Raw genomic sequence first — 25,645 nt, 5'->3', positions numbered from 1 at the left:
TACCCATGCAATAAATACACTAAAATTAGTGGAGGACCATAGAGCCTCTTTGAGCTCTGAGGGTTCTTGGGAAGCAGAGGGAAGGTGGAAGGAGTGCTAAACCTCCAGACATTTTATCCTGAAGATGAGGATGGAGAGGGGAAAGGGAGACCTGAGAGTGTCCAGTTCTTTCATAACAAGAAAAAGGAGTATTTTTTTTTAAAAGGGGTATCAAAGAATTGTGAGCATTATTATTATTTTCACAAACATTAAATGCTTACCTACAATGCTTCATACATTCTTCACAGTGTAGTTCAGGTGTTGTCTTCTCTGTCAAAAGCTTCCCAGAAGTCCCAGCTGAGGGTGTACTGATATTGCTCTCCCATGTATTTCTATGATAATATTTGATGAACATGCTCCGTTAGAGCACTTCTCACAAAATTCCATGAAATCTCTCTGTCCTCATATATTCTGGGATCCTTGAGAGCAGAGACTGTCCCTTTTGCACTCTTCCATGCCCCCCACAAGTGCCACCACCACTGTTTCATCATGTAACACCATGACAGGCAAGAATGCATGTGACACAATTCGAGAACATTAAATGTATGTCAGGCTGAGTAGCTTAATCATGGACTGTGGACAATGGGGAGCCAACAAACCCTGTGTCACAAATTGAAATTCCTAGTAGGTTCTCAAGAAAGTGACAAAATGTAACAGGAAGAAAAGAAAATTTTTTCTAGTGTTAAAAATAAGCTATAATATAAGCTCTAAGGTTGATGACAAACTTCAATCAATAGTTGGTCATAGTATCAGGATGACAAGAGAGAAACATTGCCTGGCTCAGATCTCTGCCTCTCTTTCAATCTTGTGGCAACAAGGAAATCTGGTTGCATATTTTTACATGGTACTAAATTCTAAGAAAAGCCAGAAATCAGGTATTTACATGACATATTGCAGTTCTAACATGTTGGCTTTAAATATATATATGAACCAAGCACAACACACTTAGAGTTTGAAACAGAGGCCATCAGAGTTTTAATGCCCTCTGAATTGCTCTTTGCAAGACTGACAGAGCTCAATCAGTATTTTAGGAAGTTTTCATTTCATACCAGGCTGTTTAAATATTCCATACTGATGCACAAATATATTCAACTCCAATTCCCAAGGTGCATGGTGACAGTGGCTTCCATTTCCTGTATTTGACTCTCCTGGGTGAGCACTTCAATGGTACAGCCAAGTCAGGTCCAAAATCAGGACCTCTACATTTCAAACGTTATTGGTTTTCTCCCCTTTACTTTTATCACTGCTATTGAGTTACTGTTTCTTACTACATTTCCCATAATTCTTCACTATGTTCATTTCACCCAGCCAGCTCTTTTTTTCACCCTCCCTAGAATCTGACAGGCCACAGAAATATCTGATTTCAAAGAGATGCTCGCATTCTATACTGATCCCATCTAGGAGTGTAAATGCCAAATGTCACGCTGCCGAGTGGAAAAAGGTAAGAAAAATCGCTACTGGTCTTTGTATTCCTCTAATCTTTTAAAATCTTTTGAAGAAACAGAAATGTTTTATTTTTCAACCACTGTCTTAGTTACTTTTTTTTTTTTTGCTCCATCTGTGCAAACCAAAATGCAATAAAATGTTTGAATGATAGAACTGGAACGTGTACTCAAAATGTGACACCAATAAGATTGCAAGGAATATTGAAGGAAGTCTTCGATAAGGCTGACAATGATTCTGACTCCAACAGCATGGGTTTGAATATAAATCTTGCACAAATAAATGAACTACTAAGAAAAAATTAATCTGCGCTCCTGCTAGATTGATATATCTGTATAGCAATGCAAAGACAAATAGATTCATTTAAATTATGCTAGAGCCTTGATTATTTTTTTTCACAACTATCAGAAAACACGTATTAAATTCCTACTCTAAAATAATCTCATGATATGATTGTTTTTCACATTTTGCAAAAAAGGAATCAACATTTAAGACAAGAAAAAATCCAAAGAAAATTTGAATTGGCTAAAGCAAAATTTAGTTACTCTGGTAGTAACAGGATTTTTTTTTAACTGAATGTGAGTGTAATCAGACAATCCTATTTTCCAACGAGTGTAGATTATAGTTCTGTATTAAATATATGCATCTGAAGATTGTTTGATTTTTTTACTGCTTGAGATTGATATAAAACTGGTATATTAAAATATGCCATGTATGTGGTTAAACCAGTTGCAAATCATTAAACCATTATTTAGTAATTAGCAGTGTTCTTATAAAAAGAATGAGATACATGCATCATTTATTTTCAGTACAGCTTTACATAATTAGAGTAATAGGCAATTTGATCTATTAAACTACTAATTAAATACAAAATATTTAATATGTACCAGAGAGTTGTGCTCTGAAATTGCACAATTATCCATTGTGTGGTTATTTCCTTCATTGACCCTTCCTCCAAAGCATGGGGGAGTAAGCCATAAAATACTTTCAGGGAAAAAGGGAGTATTAAGATACAATGAGAGTCACAAAGAAGTCCTGAGTTGGTCAATAGTGTTACACTTCTCCAGGCAAGTAGAAAAATCTGATTTGTGTTCTACCTCCTTCCCAAGCCCTTTGTGCCTTTGAATGTGGTGTAATGAATAAGATGGCCCCAAACAGTCAGAAAAAGGAAAAGGGGAGCAATTTGAAGTGTCTAGATTATTGAAAAACTGGAATTTTTTTTCCAGTTTTATTGAGAAATAATTGACATATATCACATCACTTATGAGCTTAAGGCATACAACATGATGATTTGATTTACATGTATTGTGACATGGTTACCACAATAGGTTCACCCTACATACATTTTCTCATTTCAGTGCAATAAAAAGAAAAGAGAAAAGTAAATAATAAAGGGAAAAAATGATCTCCTGGTGATGAGAACTCTTAGGATCTACTCTCTTAACAACTTTCCTATCGTATAGCTTGGTTAGTTGTAGTCATCATGTTGAACACCATATCCCTAGTACTTTTTTTTTTTAAAGATTTTATTTATTTATTTGACAGAGACAGAGATAGTGAGAGTAGGAACACAAGCAGCGGGAGTGGGAGAGGGAGAGCAGGCTTCCCGCAGAGGAGGGAGCCCGATGTGGGACTCAATTCCAGGACCCTGGGATCATGACCTGAGCCAAAGGCAGATGCTCAACCACTGAGCCACCCAGGTGCCCTCCCTAGTACTTTTATATAGAATATTTCTAAAAAACAAAAGGTGTTTTTTCAATCTTTAATTAGGGAGTCTATCTTTATGAAGATTCCTATCCCTGGCGAGAGGTCAAAGTCATATATTCTTATTATTCTTCTCTAATTTAGCTTCAACATGCTATCAGATGAAATCTTATCACTTTATTCTACTCAAGAATCTAGCACTATCTACAATACCAAATCCAGCCTCATACATTACTCAAGTCCTTCCTATATATCAGCTCTTGCTAATATTAGAATAATAATAATGAGGATGAAAACAATAAAAGCTAATATTTTGTGCTAAATGAGTTACAGTATCTCATTTAATTGATTGAGGTTAAACGAGGGGCTCCTGGGTGGCTCAGTTGGTTAGGTGTCCAACTCTTGATCTCTGCTCAGGTCATGATCTCAGGCTTGTGAGATCGAGCCCCAGGTTCAAGTGGAGCCCACTTAAGATTCTTTCTCTCCCTGTCCCTCTGTCCCTCCCCGCACTCACATGTGTTTGCTCTCTCTCTCTCTCTCTCAAATAAAAAAATAAATAAAATATTTAAAAAAAGGTAAAAAATAAAAAAAAATGGGAAACAGATTGTGAGAGGCAACTCAACTTAGCTTGAGTCTTAAAGCTTCTACGTTGCAAAGCTAAGCCAAATCCAAGGTGATGTGATTCAGAACCAGTGTTCTTGACCATCCACTCTCTGCTACAAACTTCACAGTATCCCAACACTCCTCAAGCCTCCTCTGAACCTTCTCTAAATGAATCAGACCAGACTCTTCCATGTACTTAGTATTGACTTATTCTTTTCTCCATGCCTTAGTTCATGTTGTTTCCTCTCTGTATGTACTTTGTCACTTAGCCAAATATTCCTCCTCTTTCAAGGTGTAAGTCACATGCCTTCTCCTCCACAGCTCTTCCATCCAAATGCATACCTTAGATCTAGATCCATTCCTATTCCCACAGTGCCTAGTGTAGAGATACAAAGGTGATTATCTCTCAATAAATGTATTTTCTGAAAGCATTAATAGTAAAGACATAAATAATCCATTATAAAACAAAGAATGTTGTCATGCACATTTGATTCCTTGTTACAAAAGAGAGGTTTGCTGCCAGACATATTTCCTGTGCCAGATTTTCCATCATCAACAAAATTTACAAAAAGATTTTCATTCACTTTCTGACTGTCCTTGGCCTGTGTCCAATTTTTTTTTTTCTTAAGAGCTTCCAAATTTAGTTTTAACTTCAAGTACTGCTGCTGAATACAGTAGTAAAGAGCCAGAGTAAGGATTTTCCTTGCAGAGAAATGGGATCCATTTTAACCAGGAGGCAAAAGAGGGAACTGTGTTGAAGTTGCACCTGTTATGTTACCAGAAATGGCAGACTCCATTCTTCTTCTGGCTTTTCCTTCCTAGTAATCCTGCTCCCTTTACCATCAGACTTAGGTGCATTAACACTTCTGGGGCAAGTCCTGGCATGGCCATGATAATAAAAAGGAGAGCTCTTCTTGAGAAAGTGGTGGATTCACTAAGCTCCAGTCAAGTTGATTTCATGTTATTCTGACCTTTAACAAAATCCTACCTTTGTGATGCCCAAACTCCTTTTTGTACCTCTGATGTGTATTGGCAGGATGTGGCTGACCGCCAAATTGTCAGGCTAGTGAGGGGGTTGCTCTGGATCCCAGGCTGGTGTGACTAGGTAGCACGTTGCTGTTTCTTTATGCTACACAACATCAGTAATCATTTCAAGGATGTCAATTTAGATTCATTGCATAATTGTACTTATAGAAAAGGCAGCATGGTATAGTGATTGAATGGACTCCAGAGCCAGACTACTTAGGGTCAAGTCCCAGATTTGATACTTACAAACTGTGTAACCTAGGACAACTTATTTAACCTCTTAATACTCACTTTTTTTCAGTTATAACACAGGGATTATGAGAGGTCCTACCTCATAGGGTTTTTGTGAGGATTAAAATGAGTTAATATTTGTTAAGCATGTAAAGCAATGATAGCACTCAAAGAGTATTAGCTATTGGGCACCTGGGTGGCTCAGTTGGTTAAGTATCTGCCTTTAGCTCGGGTCATGATCCCAGGGTCCTGGGATCCAGCCCTGCATCGGGCTCCCTGCTCAGCAGGTAGCTTGCTTCTCCCTCTTGTGTACTCTCTCATTTCTGTCTCTCTCTCTCTCTCTCAAATAAATAAATATTTTTTTAAAAAGTGTTAAGCTATAATTGTTTAATCTTTGTTGAGTAAGCAAATAAATAAAAGATAAATTTATTGTGTAATACAATTTTTTACTTCTTTCCTTCCTTCTCAAGACCCAAACTCCTTGAAAGCAGAGAGCAGGTATTACTCATCTTTGTATATCTGCAGCATTTCCCAGGAGGATGGTACATTGTATGTGTCAACGGCTATCTGCTGAGTGGATGAGAGCTGTGGTAATTAGAGAGAAGGGTAAAGTGAAGTAGAGTTTAAGGGTGCAATAGTCCAAAATGTTTAGGAGTATGGAGACTATTATACTGGTAGGCTTCTCCCCATCAGGGTTGAAGTCACACCCAAAGTGATGGAAGTCATTAAAGTGGAGAGAGGAATTGTTGAGACAGATGTCACAGGTCTTAGAAGAGAAAAAATTATGAACCAAAAACATAAGAAGGCATGGGCGTGGAGATGAGGTTTGACTGTGGGCACAAACTACATATAAAGAATTTTCCATGAAGAGGAGGTTATATTGTGAGGTGGCACTTGGGGAAAGAGGAAAGCCAATGCTACTTATAGTATATGATGTATGGAGTATCCATTTACGATGACTGCCCTATCTCTTTTTTAAACATCCTAAAGTAATTTTCAAAACAGAGCTCTTGATTTCTTTCATTTCCTACCACCAAATACACACATATTAATAACAACTATGTTCTGGGCTGAGTTACATCCCCTAAAAATTTGCATGTTGAAGTCCTAACTCCCGGTACCTCAAAATGTAATTACATTTGGAGATATGGTCTTTAAAGAGATAATAAAATTAAAATCATCATTAGGGTGGGCCCCAGTCCCATATTACTGATTTCCTCACAAGAAAAAAGGAAACTTGGTCATGGACAGGTTTAGTTGGAAGACTGAAGACCCAGGGAGAAGATGACCCTCTTTGAGCCAAGGAGAGAGGCCTCAGAAGAAACAAACCTTGCTAAAACCTCAGTCTCAGACTTCCAGCCTCCAGAACTGTGAGACATACATTTCTTTTGTTTAAGCTACCCAGTCTGTGGTACTTTGTCCTGGCAGCCCTAGCAAACTGATACAAGCAGCTAAAGCAATCTATTCTTCCCCTAGTCTTTGTCTTTTCGGTAAGTGTTACCATCATCCTTATAGCTGTTGAAATAAAAACCCAAGGACTCATTTATTTTTAATTTTCTTTTTTCTCTTGCTGTCTGTATCCACATGTTATCCATCAGCGATTTTTTTACCTCTACTTTAAAATATGTCACAATTCAATGAAGTAAACTACACCCCTATTTTAAGCCACCTTTACCTCTCTTCGTTTTCCTCTTCAACAAATTTCATATCATCCTACTCTGAAACTTTGCTACAGTCACATTTTTTTTTTTTCTTTTCTTCGTATATTCTAGGTTCATTCTCAGTCTTGGGAGTTTTTGCTTTCTCACTAGTTATTTCCTCTGCTTATAATTATCTGTGCCTTCCTCCCTCCAGATCTCTATAACATTGACCCATCTGGTCATTGTGTTCTTAATGAAAGCTTTCACAACCTCTCAATCTAACAGCCCTGACAAATAAGCTTACTTTATTTTCATATATGTATTATTATCTGGTATTTGCCTGCTTATTACTGGGTTGATAAATAATGTTGATTGGGATTTATTGCCATGCTAGAGTTGGCAACTTGTTTGCAGTTGAAAACAGGGGATATTAAATATTCCTATATTTTTTTCCTTGTTAAAGAACTATAACTGTAAGGATATCTACAACTAGAGGCAGACAATTCTCTTTAAGTTCATTCAGAGGACACAAAACTGGCCCTACCCTCAGTACCATAACACACAACCATCCCATAAAGAATCTATAGAGATGATTGGGGAACAGAGAGAGAAGGTGCTTTTATTCATCCTTACCCTGAAGCCACGTAGGATAAAGGGTTGAAATTGGGGGTGTCTGCAAGAAAGAAGTATCAACATTTCATTCCCCACTGTATATCTTCTCAGGCTGTTATGTCAATGTTCCTACATAAAGATGGCAGTGACTTCACAAGAGGAGAGAAGAGATAGCATTGGACCCATCTGCAATCTTACTGATAGTTCAGGCAGGTATGTGGATGTTTCCCATGAGTGGACACCCCATAAGTTAGGAGGACTTTTGCTGTTTTGCTCGTATCCAACCCCAAGACAGCAGCCAGGAGAGGCCATGAGGTATACCACTGGTGAGTGAGCTGAGGCAACAAAAGAGGTAGCATTAAAATTATCTCCCACATTACGGGGTTCTATGGTCAAAGACCTCAGAATGTCATGTGGAATTCTCATACCAGGGCCTTACGTGAGAGGCAGATTTTGAATACTTGCTGTATAGAAGGTATCAGCCACAACATAACATCTGCAAAGAAAGTGACAACAAACAAACCCAAGTTGCAAGTCTCTTTGCCTTTCACTCCTTGATGCTCCCAACAATTGCCTACAGATAGAAAGGAGGGCTGTAAGTCTATGAATCAGGTATGAGATTGCAATTTTAAAACTGGGAGAAGCTAACATTTATTAAGCAAAAAGTACCAGAAAATTATGGACTCTTCCCTTTAAGAAACAATAACAACAACAACAAAAATGAATTCCATAGAAAACAGCTAAGAGAAAAGCATTCATATTTTTATACCATAAATTTGAGATTCCTTAATGCACTAACTACAGCTTATTAGTATGATAGGTATGGTTCATGTACTCTTGTGTTACCTCTGTATCCACAATGCCTAGAAGAGTGTCTGCATATAATAGAGTGTAGATGACTAGCTAACTTTGCATTTTGGTTGGTAGTTGAGAGTAATAAAAATGGAAAGAGTGGGGAGAAGCCGGTTTTGATGTTCTAGGCATAGTCAGTTTGAAACCCAGACATTTAGGTGATAATGTGATTAAACTATGCCCATGGTCAGCAGGCCACTGACCTAAAAGAGGTTTGGACCTAAAGTCCTAAAAGAGGTTTGCAGAGAAGTTCTCCTGATAGCCTCAAGGGTTCTCAGCATAAATACTTGAACAATTGACTACCACTGAGGATACTTCTCTCTGATGGAATCAACAGTAGCCTCTGCTGATTTGGAGGCCTTAGATTTCAGTGCTGAAACTAGATTGTGGTGGGGCCCAAATAAGTCTCGAAGACAACTCTGCTCAGGTGGTTAGAGGCCGAATTTTGTTGTACCGATGATCTCCCTGCACAGAATGATTGGCCATGGAATATTTTGAGGAATAACCTATTAAGGTGTTGTATAAAACATAAAGCTCAAAAGAGATGCAAAGCATTAATATGCATACGTTATAAAATGTTTAAAAAAAGGGGTGCACCTGGGTGGCTCAGTCAGTTAAGTGTCTCCCTTCAGCTCAGGTCATGATCTCGGGGTCCTGAGATCGAGCCCCGCATCGGGCTCCCTGCTGGGCAGGAAGCCTGCTTCTCCCTCTCCCACTCCCCCTGCTTGTGTTCCTCTCTCGCTGTGTCTCTCTCTGTCAAATAAATAAAATCTTTAAAATAAAATAAAATAAAATGTTTAATATGCATATGTTACAGTTTTGGTGACTCCTTTACCTTCCAGACTGCCTTTGAGCTTCAGGTTGAACTAATTTCTTCTGGGTGGAAGTGTGAAGGAAAAAGAGATAAAGGCAGTGAGGTAGTGAGAGAGACTGATGGTCACCTCAGGGGTGTGTGACATCAGAAGAACCCTCATGTGTCCTAATAAGAGCCAGCTCAGCTGCTGTGTAGAGCTCCCCATGGCAAGTTCCTAGTTATCAGCAGGAAGACCAACAACCAACAGAGGACTGTACCAATGACCAGTTAAACGAAGAAGTGCTTGCCTCTCCCTTCCCCTTTCCTAATGCCAATTTTTCTCAAAACTTACTCTTGTATATAAATGTTTCTAACTAGTAAAGACAAAGAAGAAAAGATGATAAGGGATGCACCTATGAACACAGTTGATATTTTTACTAGTTTTTTTATCCAAAGTCTTTGATTAAAAAAAAATCTTTTTCTTTTTACAGTGTCAACATTTTTTTTAAATAATTCAAAGACTAACTTACAGACTTTGATTTAACAGGTTGAACTTTAGAGCACAACTTTTTTCATTATTTTTAATGGTTTTCAGTGGTTTTTATTTTTTTTCAGCAATCCCTTTTATGTGTTACAAGGAAGAGAAATACAGACAGATAAGTGAAAGCCATTTTATTTTCCCCCAGAGAAACAACATGAATGCTCTAATTTGAAGGGAATGGCAAAGTATGTACTGATTGGCAAACATGAAATCTACTCTAAAATTTGGCTTTAATTTGATGCTTAGTGGGTAGAATCATGGAAGAAAATGCACTCATCTGTGGTATCGGGAGATCTCCAATCTAATCCCAGCTGAGCTGATATTTTTTACATAAATTTTGGCATACATTATATTTTCCCTGGGCTGCAGATATATATAAGAAGGAAGTTGGTATAGAAAATATTTAGTATCCCTTCCAAATATGATCTATGACAACTTGAGGTTAGGAATCACCCCAGACTATTTTTAACTAAAGAAAAGAGCCCCCCGACCATTTGGCAGTTCCTTAGTCCACTGTGAAATGTCTCTAAAGGCCATTTCATTTCAGACTGAAATGTAAAAATGTTTCAAGATAGAGCAAGACATAAAACTAAAAGGAATATTTTAAATATTTCTCCCATATAGAACAATACATTAAAGGAAAATGTTATATAACTAACCAAAATTCCATGAGGTCAAGAATTGAATCTGTCTTATTTGTTGTTCTATTGTCAGTGCCTGACGCAGTGATCAAATAACTATCGGTTGAATGAATGAATGACAATAATTTGTGACAATGAAAAAAAATCTTAAAAATAAAGGTAAACCACCACTAGCTCTCTTTGATCCCACGTCTTCTCCACCCTGCAAAGGCACAGGACAATGTAGACATGAGGTGGGATAAATGAACAGTGCAGTCTCTGCCTCAGAATCCGGGCAGCCCAAGGTTCTGTGCCCCATAAGTGACTGCTGCATTACTACATTGGATCCGTGGTCAGGGAGTAAGGATGTTTATCCCAGTGCTGACTACTAGGTTTTTGCATGAGCCAAAGCTTACCCCCCTTTGCTGACAATAGCTTTAATGCCTTGTTTCAGAGCCTGAGTCCTCTCTCTCCCCACTCTAAGGAGGGTCACTCAGATTTAGGTTTCTGACTTGGTCACTGCTTTACATTTTGATTTCTGTAAGTTGCCAGCTTCTACAATGTCCTAGTTGTAGTTGGGGATCCAAATAGCTTTTGAAGATTCCCATAACATATAGAAGCCCTTCATTGAAATTCCAATTCAAGCAAAATCCTGTTAGCCACAGTCATCATTTTCCTCCATCTAATATTTATCTGAGTTACCTACAATTCTGAATATTGTACTCCTGGCTTTTCCAACCCATGGCTCTTTTTGGAGCCCCTCCTATGCAGGCTTTTGCTGCTTTGGTCCTCTAATGGAATCTCCACTTATAGAGGGGCCTGATGTGAAAGCCAACCTGAAACTTCCTTAGCCTGGTATAAATAAATCATCACATTTGCCAAGTTGTCCTGAGGTATAATAATAAGTCATTGGTTTTAGCATGGAAGCAATTAGCAATGCTTCCTGTTTTAGGATCAATGAGAATATGATCTGACAAATATAATAAGTATTCAGACCCTAAATTTTGAAATTATCAACCAGTGAGAAAAATGTTGTTAGAACTTCCAATTTTATCACAAGGAAGTTCTGCATCACACTATTTTTGAATCCTATATGGAAAGGAAAGTAAAATTTACCCATGCTCTTCTTTAAAATGATGTAAAAAAGAACTAAAAGTTTCTTCCTTCACTTTTTCCAATCTATTGCCTGGAGAAAATAATTATTATTCACCGAACACCTACCATGTGCCAGGAACTATTGTAGGTGCCCAGAATCCATAAGCAAAAAATAAATTTATCTTCCTTCATGAAGCTTATATTTTGACTGGAAAAGCATACATAAAAAATTAAGTGAAAAAAATATAATGATAAGTGGTAAAGAGAAAAGTGACATTAGAATGGGGATAGGAAGTGTTAGGGGAGTCCATACTAAAATTTTAGGTTGGGGGGCTGGGAAAACTTTATAGAGGAATTGATAAGTCAAATCATGCAGATCTCTGGAAAAGAACATTCCAGGCAGAAGGAATAACTAGAGCAAAGGCTCTGAACTGAGAGTATGACTAGAAGGTTTGAAGACAGTAAGAAGATTTGTGTGAAACTGGAAGGAAAGATAAAAAGGAAATGATGTTATTACTGGGTGGGTATGGGGAGGGGGCAAGGATATATGTCATAGTAAGTACTTTGATTTTTGCTCTAAGATGAAAAAAAATATAGGAGTATTTTTAAAAAAGAGTGAAACAATCTCAGTCTGGCTTGAAAGGGTCATGCTGGCTGTGTTGAAAACACACCGAAGGGGTAAAGCACGACTCAGGAAGACAACAAAGTCTTGCCATGATTCAGAAATAGGTTTGCACTAGTGTAGCCCTGGAAATTCCAGGACAGTAGTCCCCTCCCTCTGTATCTATGGGGGGATGCGTTCCAAGACCCCCCAGGATGCCTGAAACCCCAGACAGTACTGAACCATATATAAACTAGTTCTTTCTTCCTCTACATAAAACACCTATGATGAAGTTTAATTTACAAATTGGGCCCAGTAAGAGATTAACAACAATAACTGGTAATAAAATAGAATAATTATGACAATATAATAAAAATTATATGAATGTGGTCTTTCTCTCTCTCTAAATATCTTATTGTACTATTCTCAGCCTTCTTGTGATGATGTGAGATAATAAAATGCCTCCATGACGAGATGAAGTGGGGTAAATGATGCAGGCATTGTGACATAACATTAGACCACTATTGACCTTCTGATGAGTCATCAGTTGGACCATCTGCTTCCAAACTGTGGTTGACTGCTGGTCAGGGCAACTGTGGGAGAGGAAGGTCACAGGTGATGACAAGGGATTACTGTGACTGGATTTTCAGTATGATTTGAAGGTAAGGCCAACAGGATTTGCTAATGGTGTAGATGTGGGACAAATGGTTTAGATGGAACAAAGAATAGATTCAAGGATGCCCCCAAATTGTTAACCTTAAGGAACTGGAAAGACAGAGTTGTCATAGAGTGAGATAGGGGATTGTTAGAACAAGTTTAGGATGATGTAAGAACCAGAAGTTCAATCTTATTTTTATTTATTTATTTTTAAAGATTTTATTTATTTGACAGAGAGAGAGAGAGAGAGCACAAGCAGGGGGAGTGGCAGGCAGAGGGAGAGGGAGAAGTAGACTCCCCGAGGAGCAGGGAGCCCGATCCGATGCGGGGATACATCCCAGGACTCTGGGATCATGACCCGAGCCAAAGGCAGTGGCTTAACCAACTGAGCCAGCCAGGCGCCTGAGAAAAGTTCAATTTTAGACATGTCAACTTAGAGATAATTATTTAAGTGGAGATGTGAGGAAGCAGTTGGATATGAATTTGGAGGCAGGGAAGAGATCCAAAATACAGATATAAGTCTAAGGGTCATCAGCATATAGGTATATTTAAAGATAAAGAATGGATGAAATCACCAAGGAAGTGATTGTAGATGAAATGAGAATAGATTCAAGAACAAATCTTTGGCTGAACTTGAAGTTTAGAGGACTGGAAGAAGTAGAGAAACAAGCAAATAAAAAAAAAAGAGAGAGAGAAACCAGGTAAGAGGGAAATTAGGTGAATATGTTGGCTTTTAAGGTAAGGGTAAAAAGTGATTCACGGTATTTGTCCTATGATTATATAGATCCTATATGCATAATCAAATGTCTATGTATACAAATTAATGCATATGCATGTTTGTTTATGTGGGGAGCAGTTTTTATTTTATAAAATGGGATCATGCTATACCTAGTCATCTAAAATCTACTTTTAAAATTTATCACAGAAGAAATTTTTGTATCATCTTCACTTTTAAGAGTAAAGATGTTTTATTTTCAAGTTTTTGATTGTCCAGGATTATTAAAACAATGTATTATGATAAACTTAAAAAAATACAACACAGTGAAAATATTGGCTTTAATTTTTAAACACTTGCTCTTTTCTATTTACTTAACAAAAATCCTCCTTGTAAAAAGAAAAAAAACAAAGTAAGGAATAAGGGAGTAGGAACCAGATAGAATAAATGTCAAATTGTCCTTATACCTTATTATTGCTATTAATACATTTCAATGCATGCTGATTCTCTTTTATTCGAATGAGAAAGTAAGCTTTGAATAGAGCAGAAATTTTTATGAAAAAAATCATGAAACAAATGACAGTTTCTTCTCATTCTTAGCAGAGATAAAAGTGCTTTTTTTTTTTTTTTTGGTTTGTTTTTCTCTAAGATTCTAACATCTATTGCTTTCACAAAGACAAACTCTATGGCAAATCACCTATGTGGGAGCTCCATGATTTTCATTAGATGGAAGAGATGAAAAATAAATAAATTAACAGTAGTTATAATGTGTTACTATTCACACATTTAAAGCAGCAAAAATATGGTCCATTATTTCACTGCATCTGGAAAACAGTGAAGAGTTGAAGGCATCCTTTTAGAATATGGAGAGAGTATCTCTCAAAGGCTCTCCTTAGTTTCCCCTAGTTTTCCCCCAAAACATATCACTTTTTAAACAGTGAATTGGGTATGTCACAAGACATTTCATCTACTAAAACAAAAATGAAAATCAAGTACATGATTATTAAACATTAACTACATACAAACTGTGGTAGGCAGTTTGTAATTTGTATAATGTTTCAGATTGTTCACTGGTGTTCAGAGTGGAGTGTATGGAAATATTTCTTTAGAAGTAATTCTTTCAAATTGAATAATAGAAATCTTTATGGTGCATACTTTAAGGACTTTATTAATAAGAAGTAAGTACACTGCCAAACACAATTTTTTAACCAATAGTTCTTATGATCCAAGGGCTAAAACAAATTAGACATGTCACTTGAAATTTTCTGAGCATACAAGTGATGTTCAGGCTGCCTGTATGGAAAACTCTCACTGAATAAAAAAATAACAGAGGTGGACAGAGTTAAGTCTTTTTTTTCTTCCTCCACTGCCTATTAAATGCTATTCTCCTTCTTCCTTTATCCTTTTTATTTTTTAAAAAAAATCAGCTGTATTGAAGTAGATTCCATGTGCAAAAGTGCTTGCTGAACAGATGTGTAGTAAACAAGTAAGAAAGGATTGCATGTTTGAAAAGATTTCTAAACTGGTATTCTAAATCAGGCATGTAATCTCAGCTCTGCTGCTGACTAATTAGTCTTGTCTTTTAGGTCCTTAGGCCCTCTGTTCTCTTTGTAAAATGAAAGCAAGCCATGACGAAGCACTTGTTCATGAGAACAAGCAATGGGATGCTGAGCAGAAACTTCTAGATTAGAGACCAGTACATTTGGAATATCTCTTTAGGTGATGTATTTGCTTCAATAGCCTGGAAATTCAGAGAGGAAATTATTAGGGTATGTGAGGTTTGTTTCTATTTTTAGGAATTACAATGGCCCTTCATAGACCTGTCCTTTCTCCCCCTTTTCTTTTCCTACAGAGATGGTTTCTCTTTTAATTTGTTCTATTTTAACTGAGAATTTTTGTTTATTTTCTTTATTTTACTTTCACATTATTTAGGTTAAAACTACTCTTAGTTCCATTTTCTTCCCTTGCTTTTATATTTTCATCTGTTCTGTTTACAATTCCTCAGAACTGACTTTCTGCAGCATCAATTGTGCTCTTTAACAACAGGTGCATACTTTACATTCTTCTTTTTTTGAAAATAATTCTGGAATTTTTGAAATTGAGTTTTGTGCATGTGTCTGTCTCCTACCTCACAATAAATATTGGTTGAGTGACCAACTTTCAGCCTTGTCTCTGCTATTGTTCATGTTTCTTTTCCATATCTTGCCAAGAACATGCACCTGATGTTCTAAATCGATGTTCTGAATGTCTTCTTTCTTTCAGAAAATAATTTTCAAACTTCAGTTCTTACTCTCATTCTTCATGACAATTCTTGCCTTTTCTAAGACCTCATTTCATTTGTTTGCTTGTTTGCTTTGTCTGTTGAATATTCAGCTACCCTTAAATGGGGTATGATGAGTCTGTCTAGAATTTGGTAGAACAGAGATTTTCTTTCCTCCCTCCTCCCCCTCATCCTTCTTAAAAACAATATTGAAATACAATTAGTATAAAATGTCCTATTAGTTTCAGGTATACAGCATATTGACTGGACAATTCTACTCAGTGCTCACCACAATACGTATAGTTACCATCTGTCACCATGCAACATTATTACAATATTATAGACTATATTCCCTATGCTATACTTCTCATCTACATGACTTATTTATTATATAACTGGAAGTTTGTACCTTGTACTACCCTTTATCTATTTCACCCACCCTCCCACCCACCTCCCCTCTGGCAACCACCAGCTTGTTCTCCATATTTAGGAGTCTGTTTTTGTTTATTCATTTTTTAAGTTTCCACATATAAGTGAAATCATATGGTATTTTTCTTTCTCTCCCTGACTTATTTCACTTAGCATAGTACTTTCTAGGTCTATCCATGTTGTCACAAATGGTAAGATCTCATCCTTTTTATAGATGAGTAATATTCCATTATGTATATGCATAATATACATATCTTCTTTATCCATTCATCTATCAATGGACACTTCAGTTGTTTCCATTTCTTGGCTATTATAAATAATGCTTCAGTAAACAGAGGGGTGCATCTATCTTTTTGGGATTAGTGTTTTCATTTTCAATACCCAGTAGTAGAATTACTGGGTCATATGGCTTTTCTATTTTTAATTTTTTGAGATACCTTGATGGATCTGAGACTTGCATCCCCTTCACTGTGTATTTGTTTTGCTGTAAGTTACTATACACATCCTCAGACCTAGACCAAGAAGCCAGGTTGATGCACAAGGATCCTAATTCACTTTGTGGTATCCAGTAGAGATTTATTGAAGTAGGGCTGCTGGACTGAGGTTCAACCTCATGCAGGTTCTCTGACCTGGAAATTCTGTGTCCTTTACTATCGAATTGTTTTGTTCTAGTCTCAGCATGTCAATAACGAGTTTTGTGGCTGGACTGGCCCTTGTGTTTCTTATGATGGTTGCAAGATGCCTTTAACAATTACTGCCAGGAAACTTTAAAAGAGACATGGTTTATTACTTACAAGTCCTGGAAATTACACAGCACACCTGGGGCCACATACTGAAGTCTCAAATAGAAAGAAAGAGTGCATAGGCCTGTGGTTCTGCTTTTATTGGGGTCAAGGGTGGGGACCTAGGGTTTTGCAAGATCAATCTTTATTGGTGAATTTTAAACATAAGAGAGGGAATTTAAAGCACAGAAGAGAAAAAAAAAAAAAAAAAGGAAAGGCCAAATGGTCAGTTATCAAAATCAACCAAGATCTCTAAAACAAAGGAGCCTGGGAGGCAGGTGCAGGTGGTTCTTTATCCATATAGTTGTGTGACTGGCAATGCATTTATTTAAGTGGATGCCTCAGCAATAAAGCTTAAGTCAGGCACTTGGATTACAAAAAAGAAAAACCAACTGTCAGGGCTTATACTACAAGAATAAAGATAGGAAACATTCTACCCCAAAGCACACAGCACTTCTTGGTGCTCTTCCTATTTTTCCTGACAACAATGTTTTTTTCTTCAACAATTTAGCAACACACGTTTCAATGTGTTTCTATACATCATATCCCACTTCCTGCCATGTCACCTACTGGGTGTTGTATCATTGAAGGGATGGAAGCAGAAAAAAGCTAATGGGAGTGGAAGGGAGCGATAGAATCTATCTCCAAAAATAGTCCCTGGGCATTTGGAAATAGGAGTGACAATTTTGTATGTCATAGAGTTAGAGAGGAGGGCAACAAGATAGTGCTGAGACTAGGATGCTTTTCAATCTTCCTCTTTCTTTCTTCCTTCCTTCCTTCCTTCCTTCCTTCCTTCCTTCCTTCCTTCCTTCCTTCCTTCTTCCTTCCTTTCTTCCTTCCTTTCTTCCTTCCTTCCTTCCTTTCTTTCTTTCTTTCTTTCTTTCTTTCTTTCTTTCTTTCTTTCTTTCTTTCTTTCTTTCTTTCTTTCTTTCTTTCTTTCTTTCTTTCTTTCTTTCTTTCTTTCTTTCTTTCTTTCTTTCTTTCTTTCTTTCTTCCTTTCTTCCTTTCTTCCTTTCTTCCTTTCTTCCTTTCTTCCTTTCTTTCTTCCTTCCTTCCTTCCTTCCTTCCTTCCTTCTTTCTTTCTTCCTTTCTTTCTTTCTTCCTTCCTTTCTTCCTTTCTTCCTTTCTTACTTTCTTCCTTTCTTTCTTTCTGTCTTTCTTTCTTTCTTTTGTCTTTTTTATTTCAGGGAGGGGGTGGGAGGTAAGGAGAAAGATGGTTCCCTGCAGTGTTCTAATTCAGAGGATGGAGGCGTGATGAGTATTCCAAGGTTGTATTTTTCAACACATGATCATGGACAATGCATTAAGTAGGAATTGACCTCTGGGCTTTACCAAATAGTTTTTGCTTACATTTAGCTTACTCTGTTTTTTTTTGTTTTGGGCATTTTAGTCTTTTTGTATGTTTTCATGGATATTTACTGTGAAGTTGAGAGAAGTTACATCATGCACTACAGATTGTTTACATGTGAACTAAAGGGCTTTTGAAGCTCATCTGAAATCAAAGCCACTATTCCAGATTGCTGGTTATATATGTCCATATTTCCTCTAAGACTTCTGTGACAGTTATTAGATTGGGCTATAAAATTCTGAGAGCATATTGAAAAACACATAAAGAAGCACTTTCATGTAGAAATGCAAGGTCATAGCAATAAAGAGTCCAGGGTCCCAACTTTTATATTAATCTACTTCTGAGTTCTTAAACAAAAATATACCATTACAGGTCTGTAAAATTTAAGAGGCAATGAGAATCAGAGAAAATCCTTATTTAAATTTGCAGGGAATGATTTCCAAATTTGCACATATTCACAATATTTTTTGAATCCAATTATAAATAAAGGTCTATATTTATGTTTATTATAAATAAATACATAAATACACTAGACAAAAGAAATCACTTTGGGCTTGAAATCGAGGATTTTCCAGCTCCATTACCAACTGCATTGTGATATTGATCATTAATCACAAAATGATAGAACTTTAAAAGCCTCTTAAAAATCAGTTAGAAAAGAGCGCCTGGGTGGCTCAGTTGGTTAAGCGACTGCCTTCGGCTCAGATCATGATCCTGGAGTCCCAGGATCAAGTCCCGCATCGGGCTCCCTGCTCAGCAGGGAGTCTGCTTCTCCCTCTCCCACTCCCCCCTCTTGTGCTCTCTCTCTCTCTCTCAAATAAATAAATAAAATCTTTAAAAAACATCAGTTAGAATGATGGTTCAATGTACTACTATAAGCCACATCTTCTTTTTGATAAATTTACAAATGTGATGCCCCCTCAAAGAATATGATAACTTTTCCATAGGATATTTGTGGGTTTTTTATTGAAAATCACTATGCAGCTGAATATGTTTTCCTATTCAAACTGATATAGAACCTGTCAAGCTTTAGTGTCCATAATTTATCTTTGTAGTTTTAAAAACATAATAATACATATGCAATATAAAATTACAATCTCAAAATTTTGACCTTCCATCTCCTCAGTTGAAAACAAATTATTGAGGTTAACTTCTTGATTTTAGACATAATAAAAGTCCTGGAGAAGTACACTATCTTGTCAAGTGTTGTTCTACTTGTATATGGAAGAACCGAAGGCCCTGAATCAGGCTTTCCACAGTATTACACAGTCCAGCAAGACAGAATCCACTGATATTACCCCCCAAGTTGATATAATTTGCTCAGGATTCTACTCTTTTCTGGTTTTCCTTTGTGTACTATGTCAGTTAGGACTGTTTTGAGCTGCTCTGTTACCTGTATCTTCTAACTTTTATCCTTATGAGCACAAAATGGTTGTTCCAACTCTAACCATGGTGCTTAACCACAGGCATAGAGGAGGAAGGGGCAGTAAGCAGGAAGAGGCGGTGCTTTCTTAGAATTAATCACCTTATGCCTTATTAATCCAGGAATATATCATATAACCACCCCTATTTCAAAGGGGTCAAGAAGTAATTTTGTTTTTTTTAAGCAAGACATTGACATCTCAAGCAAAATTCAATCCATTACCAAATATCTACTATTCAGTAAATATTGAGCAATTGGAAGTATCTGTCCCATATACATTTGTGTTGCTGTTGATATGAATGGATATTTGTAACAATTATCAAGAGCTGCTAAATTAATTAGATATATTATTTATGTCAGCTTCAAATAATAAAACAGCTTTCCTAAATTTTTATTGGCCCTCTTTGTAATTCTTCTAGTACTTATGATCTTTTCTTTTTAAATTCAAGTCTCTATTGATGATCAATATTTTTCTCTTCTCAGATTTCAGTGATAGATAAATAATACTCTATAATGATGGAGATTTTCAGTCTCATAAATAAGTCATGCTCTTCTAGGCCAGCTGAGTGACACATCTGAATCAACCAACTCATGCTAATGTTTATTCATTAAAATCTTATGAACATCAGAGTGAACTTTAATGATATTGTAAGCTATTAATGTACTTTTCAAATGAAGACATTCCCAACAAGAATATTACAATGACATTATGGTGTTTCACAGTTTTTGAAAAGAACTTGTCTTTTAGGTTATCTTCCTATAATATTTTTTTCTCAAATGATTGAAAGAAGTTGATTTTCAACAAGATAGTGACATGTTCTCTGGAAAGCATGTAGACCATAACAATTCTTTGTTTTGCAGGTAAGTGTATATTTATGTCTTAAAGAACCATATTTGAGGTTATGATTAAGATTTTATTGTGGAATTTGAAGTGTCTAGTGAGAATTTGTGGCTGAATACATGGAAAAGTGAGGTGAAATTATCCCCATAGTCAATGGTCCCTCTCAAAAAAAATTTTTTTAATACATTAACAAGCACAGAAAAAAATGGTTAACAAACTTCCAAGAACAGCTTTCTAGAATACTATTTAGAATCTTTTTTTCATAAAGAGTTCTGTTTATTTTGTCCTTATAATATCATGTACCTTATCAGCTCCCAAAAACTTAGCAGGTGAGTTCCTTAAAAAGAAAGCATAAGTAAAAATAATTACACTTAAAATTTCTTTTCCATGAGAAGCATATTTTTTAAAGATTTATTTATTTGAGAGAGAGAGTGCACATGTGTGAGGGGTGGGGATGGGGTGGGGTGGAAAAGGGGCAGAGGGAAATAAGCATGGAACCTAAAGTAGTCTCCATCTCATGACCATGGGATCATGACCTGAGCAGAAATCAAGAGTTGGACACTTAACTGACTGAGTCACCCAGGCACCCCAAGAAATAGTATTTTTAAAAGATATTGCTCTTCCTGGTCAAGGTCTGTTGCACAAAATTATGAGACTGGTTATGAAAATCATGTACTATGAGCTTTATGGATCTGTACAGTGTTTTGTAAGAAGCTTTCTAAAATCTGGGAAATATAATCAGTAATTTTTTCTCAATATTTAATTTTTTTCATGAAATTGATGCCCAAAATAGTATGGAGGAAGAACGATAATTTACTAGAATAAATCTGGTGGGCTGATGTTTGAATGGACAGACCCTGAGATCCTTTAGCAATAATCACAGTGGTTGTACTAGGAAAGAAAAAACTGTAGTGGTTTTTACTAACACTAGTAGATTTATACCAACATTGATAGGTTTCATATGATCAATAAAATTTTGACTAAAAACAATTAAGTGAAAAAAATAAAATTGGATTCCTAGAATAGTACTATTTCCTAGGATGGGTGGGTGAAATACTTAAGAACACAGACTCAACACTTCAGTTACACAGATTCAGCTCCAGTTCCTTTATCTTACCATCCATCATCTTTGTAGGGTGCACTTTGTGCAATACCAACAGGTAAAATTCACATTCTATTGTATATTTATTCTTAAGAATGCGAATGGCACTTCCAGGCATTATAAATGATTGGTGCTTACCTGCTCTGCCTCAATATTCTCACGTGTGAAATGGGTATAATCGTAATAATTACCTTGTGAGGTTGCTGTGAGGATTAAAAGAGGTAATGCATGTGAAGAGTTGTTTAAAGTGCCTGGAATACAATATGTGTTTACTTACAAAGTGCCATTAGTACATGCTGCCCCCATTAGTAAAAGAAATATAGATCATCAAGTTCAACTCATCCCAATTTATGGTCGTACCATCTCCAGCCTTTTCTTCTTTATTTATTCCAAGGTTTCCTAGGAAAGACCTCTCTCTGAATTTCCAGCTGAGATTGGGCATGAATTGAGATTCGCACATCCATTAAATGTCATTTTATGTGTTATTGCAAACTACCCTCTATTTTATGCAACTTCCATGTTAACTATATGACAGCAAAAGTCTAGGTTATGGCAACATTCTTTGGTATATATGAAATACTTCGGAATAGCTAATCCCTAACCTAAATCCTTGACATGTATAGGTGTGTGTGTGTGTGCACACACACACACACACATGTGCTTGGAAGCACTTTTAAGAAAACACAAATTAAATTGACAGAAAATGATAGTAGAGGCCTCATATGCAGTGAAAAGGGACTATGCTAGCAATATAATAATTGCACTCCACCTAAAATTACATTAAAGAGGTAAAGAGTTTTCCTGCTAAAATTTTGACCTATTGCTAAGATTTTGGGTAGCCTACTAATCCTGTCAAAAGTAATTCAATCTCTACTCCACAGCTAGGCAACTAGTTCTTTTAGATTATCCCTGATAGTCTTTGAGTGAAGTGTTAGCATATCATATGAAGAGAGTCGGTGAACAACATAGAAAAACCTAAAATGGGCCTTATAGTCATTAAATTTTGATTAAATTTTGATATTATTGTATTATATATTATTATATTTCTTAAATATATCTATTAAATAATTCCAGATCATTAAGAGCTGAGTTTTCTATGTATGTATATATATATATATATATATATATATATGTATCTCATATGTGTGTGTGTGCCTGTATATATACATATATATGTATATATGTATCATGATTGTGGAAAAAAGACTTAGCTGAAAAAATGTTTTCTTCATGTGCTTTATTGTGCTCAGAAGAATCAGGATTTTATCAATTGCATTCACACAGTTTCAGAAAAGAGAGGAATTTAGCCATTGGGATATTTGAGTATCAATTTTTCCTTGCATGCAATAATGAAGTAATACAATAATGCAATTGTACAATGCCTTAACCCAATATAATTTTTCATTATATTATCGATATCATTTTTCCTATTCAGACTCAACTATAAAAAGTTGAATTCCATTGCTCTGACAAAATATTTTCATATATTAAATTAATAGTAACTAGAATTAATTGAGATCACATAATTTTCTGATCATTTTTAATAATGACCCTTTTATAACTCCCTACAGAAAAAAAAGTCAATATTTTCATCCATGTTGCAGAGAGCCTAGAAATATTATAAATGCATTGATGATATTAAATTCTTTAAATGTTGTTCCAAAATAACAAAATCACTTTAGCACACTATCTTGAAGTTGTGCATCATTACTTAGAATAGAAGGGAAATAAAGAAACTAAATCTTAAATTGGTAATAAAAAAGTTGATGAACCTCTTTTCCTTTCTAAATTATACTGCCAGCATGAATTAAAACTAGTTTAATAGTCTGTGCAGAATATGTAGATACAAAGTCATAAAATCTATTATTGAAAATCCTACAGCTCGCTAAAATTAGTCATTGAATAAGGAAACCAGGGTTTACAAATCTGGCTGTGATCACAACAGTAAAAAAAAAAAAAAAAAAAAAAAAATGAACATATAATGAAATTGTTCTTCTGACTCCAAAATATTAAACCATGTTTGGAGGAACACTTATGTAATGCTAGATCATCCAGCCAATCCAAGAAATCTTACAACAATGGATATAAGAGCATATCATATCTTTTCAGAAGAGTTGTTGAAATATCAACAATTTTAGGTATGAAAAATTATATACTGTTTCAAGCATTTTTTTAAATCAAAAACTTTTTCAATAAGTCTAAGAATTTTGGGCCCAACATTTTTTTAAAGATTTATTTATCTTAGAGAAGAGAGCAAGAGAGAGAGCACAGGGGGAAGGGGCAAAGGGAGAGGGAGAGAGAGAATCTCAAGCAGGCTCCCTGCTGAGTGCAGAGCCTGGGCTCCATCCCATGACCCTGAGATCATGACCTGAGCAGAAAACCAAGAGTCCATCGAGAAACAGACTGAGCTATCCAGGCATCCCTGGGCCCAATATTTTTTCAAAGATTCCAAAAAGATAAACCGTAAGTTAAATTTGTTTTTAAATAGTACTTGCTGTCAATATTATAAAATATTAAAATCAACATTGAACAAATAGATTTTTGCAATTAATTATTCAGTTTTCAACAATTATTTTATTTTGAAATGACTTAATCTAGGAAAAGCAAATAATAAATACCTAAAGTAGAAAATCAGAAGGAATATGTTGTGCAATAAATAACTACATATGGAATGAGAGCGATTCATTTTTTTAAATTTGCATGAAACAGTATTTTTTTTATGTAAGCATAGTGAACATACAGTTCATATTAGTTTCAGGTGAAACCATAATGATTTAACAGTTCTAAACAGTATTTAGTGCTCACCACAAGTGCAGTCACCATCTGTCTCCAAAGTTATTACCATGTTATTGACTATATTTCCTATTCTGTACTTTTCATCTCTGTGATTTATTTTGTAACTAGAAGTTTGTACCTCTTAATCCCCTTCCCCTATTTCACCCATCCCCCCATTCACCTTCCCTCTGGCAACCACCAGTTTGTTCTCTTTATTTAAGAGTCTGCTTTTTCATTTATCTCTCTTTTTCCTTGTTTGATAGTTTTGTTCCTTAAATTCCACATGAGTGAAATCATGTGATATTTGTCTTTCTGACTTATTTCATTTAGCATAATGCCCTCTGAGTCCATCCATATTGTTGCAAATGGCAAGATCTCATTCTTTTTTATGGCTGGGTATATTCCATTTTTTATATATACCATATCTTCTTTATCTATCCATTGATGGTCACTTGGGTTGCTTTCATATCTTGACCATTGTAAATAATGTTGCAATAAACATAGGGGTGCTTATATCTTTTCAAATTACTGCTCTCATTTTCTTTGGGTAAATATTCAGTAGTGGAATTACTGGGTCATATGGTATTTTATTTTTAATTTTTTTAGGAATTTCCATATTTTTTTCCACAGTGCCTGCACCAATTTGCATGCCCATCAACAGCGCAAGAGCATTCCTTTTTCTCCACTACTTTGCTAACACCTGTTATTTCTTGTCTTTCTATTCTAGCCATTCTGACAGGTAGAAGGTGATATCTCATTGTGGTTTTGATTTGCACTTCCCTGATGTTTAGTGATGTTGAACATCTTTTCATTTGTTGGCCATTTGTATATCATCTTCAGGAAATTGTCTATTCAGGTCCTCTGCCAATTTTTAAACCAGATTATTTGGGGGTTCTTGGTGTTGAGTTGTGTAAGTTCTTTATATATTTTTGATATTAACCCCTTATTGTATATATCATTTACAAATATCTTCTCCCATTTAGTAGCTTGCATTGTCATTTTGTTGATGGTTTCCTTTGCAGTGCAAAAGCTTTTCATTTTAGTGCAGTCCTAATAGTTTATTTTTGCTTTTGTTTCCCTTGCCTGAGGAGACATATCTAGAAAAATGTTTCTATGGCTGATATAAAAGAAATTACTGCCTATGTTTCCTTCTAGGAGAATGTATTTCTTCTAAATACAATTCAGTTCTATCAATACTGGGAGTTTGGTCCTGGGGTTAAATTAATTACTTATGTGTTATGACTCCAAGACTAGTATTTTCACCTAAAAATTATATTATCTATAAAGGCAAACTGATTAAAATGAATACATAATCATAAATACTGTTCTAAATTATTATTTTTATTTTTTTCTATTACATAATTCAATATGTTACTGAAAACAAAGCATGAGCTACAACTGATCAAAAAGTTAATCTTTCAAGGCTGGAAATCAGACGTGATTCTCAAATGCTAAGGAGTAAGGAAAGAAGAAAATAAGACAATTAATGATTGTATATGCCAGGTTCTTTCTC

At 35.8% G+C, this 25,645-nt stretch overlaps 2 long non-coding RNA genes across 3 annotated transcripts in view; one reads left to right on the top strand and one right to left on the bottom strand.

Moving 5' to 3' along the window:
* Nucleotides 1-7,468: 7,468 nt before the first annotated feature.
* On the bottom strand, nt 7,469-9,023 carry LOC113923142. The gene is made up of 3 exons (XR_003520190.1): nt 8,986-9,023; nt 7,727-7,794; nt 7,469-7,633 (listed from the first exon to the last, which is right to left on the bottom strand). It is a non-coding gene; the product is annotated as an uncharacterized LOC113923142 (long non-coding RNA).
* A 3,311-nt stretch (nt 9,024-12,334) lies between these two features.
* Nucleotides 12,335-25,645, top strand: part of LOC113923140 — a 52,933-nt gene continuing 39,622 nt past the window's right edge. For both annotated transcript variants that reach the window (XR_003520187.1, XR_003520188.1), the window contains exon 1: nt 12,335-12,462. This is a non-coding gene — a long non-coding RNA (uncharacterized LOC113923140). The remainder of the gene's footprint in view (nt 12,463-25,645) is intronic.

This window comes from Zalophus californianus, chromosome 9, assembly GCF_009762305.2.
Source record: "Zalophus californianus isolate mZalCal1 chromosome 9, mZalCal1.pri.v2, whole genome shotgun sequence".
NCBI lineage: Eukaryota > Metazoa > Chordata > Mammalia > Carnivora > Otariidae > Zalophus > Zalophus californianus.
This window is presented reverse-complemented; position numbering and strand designations above follow the sequence as displayed.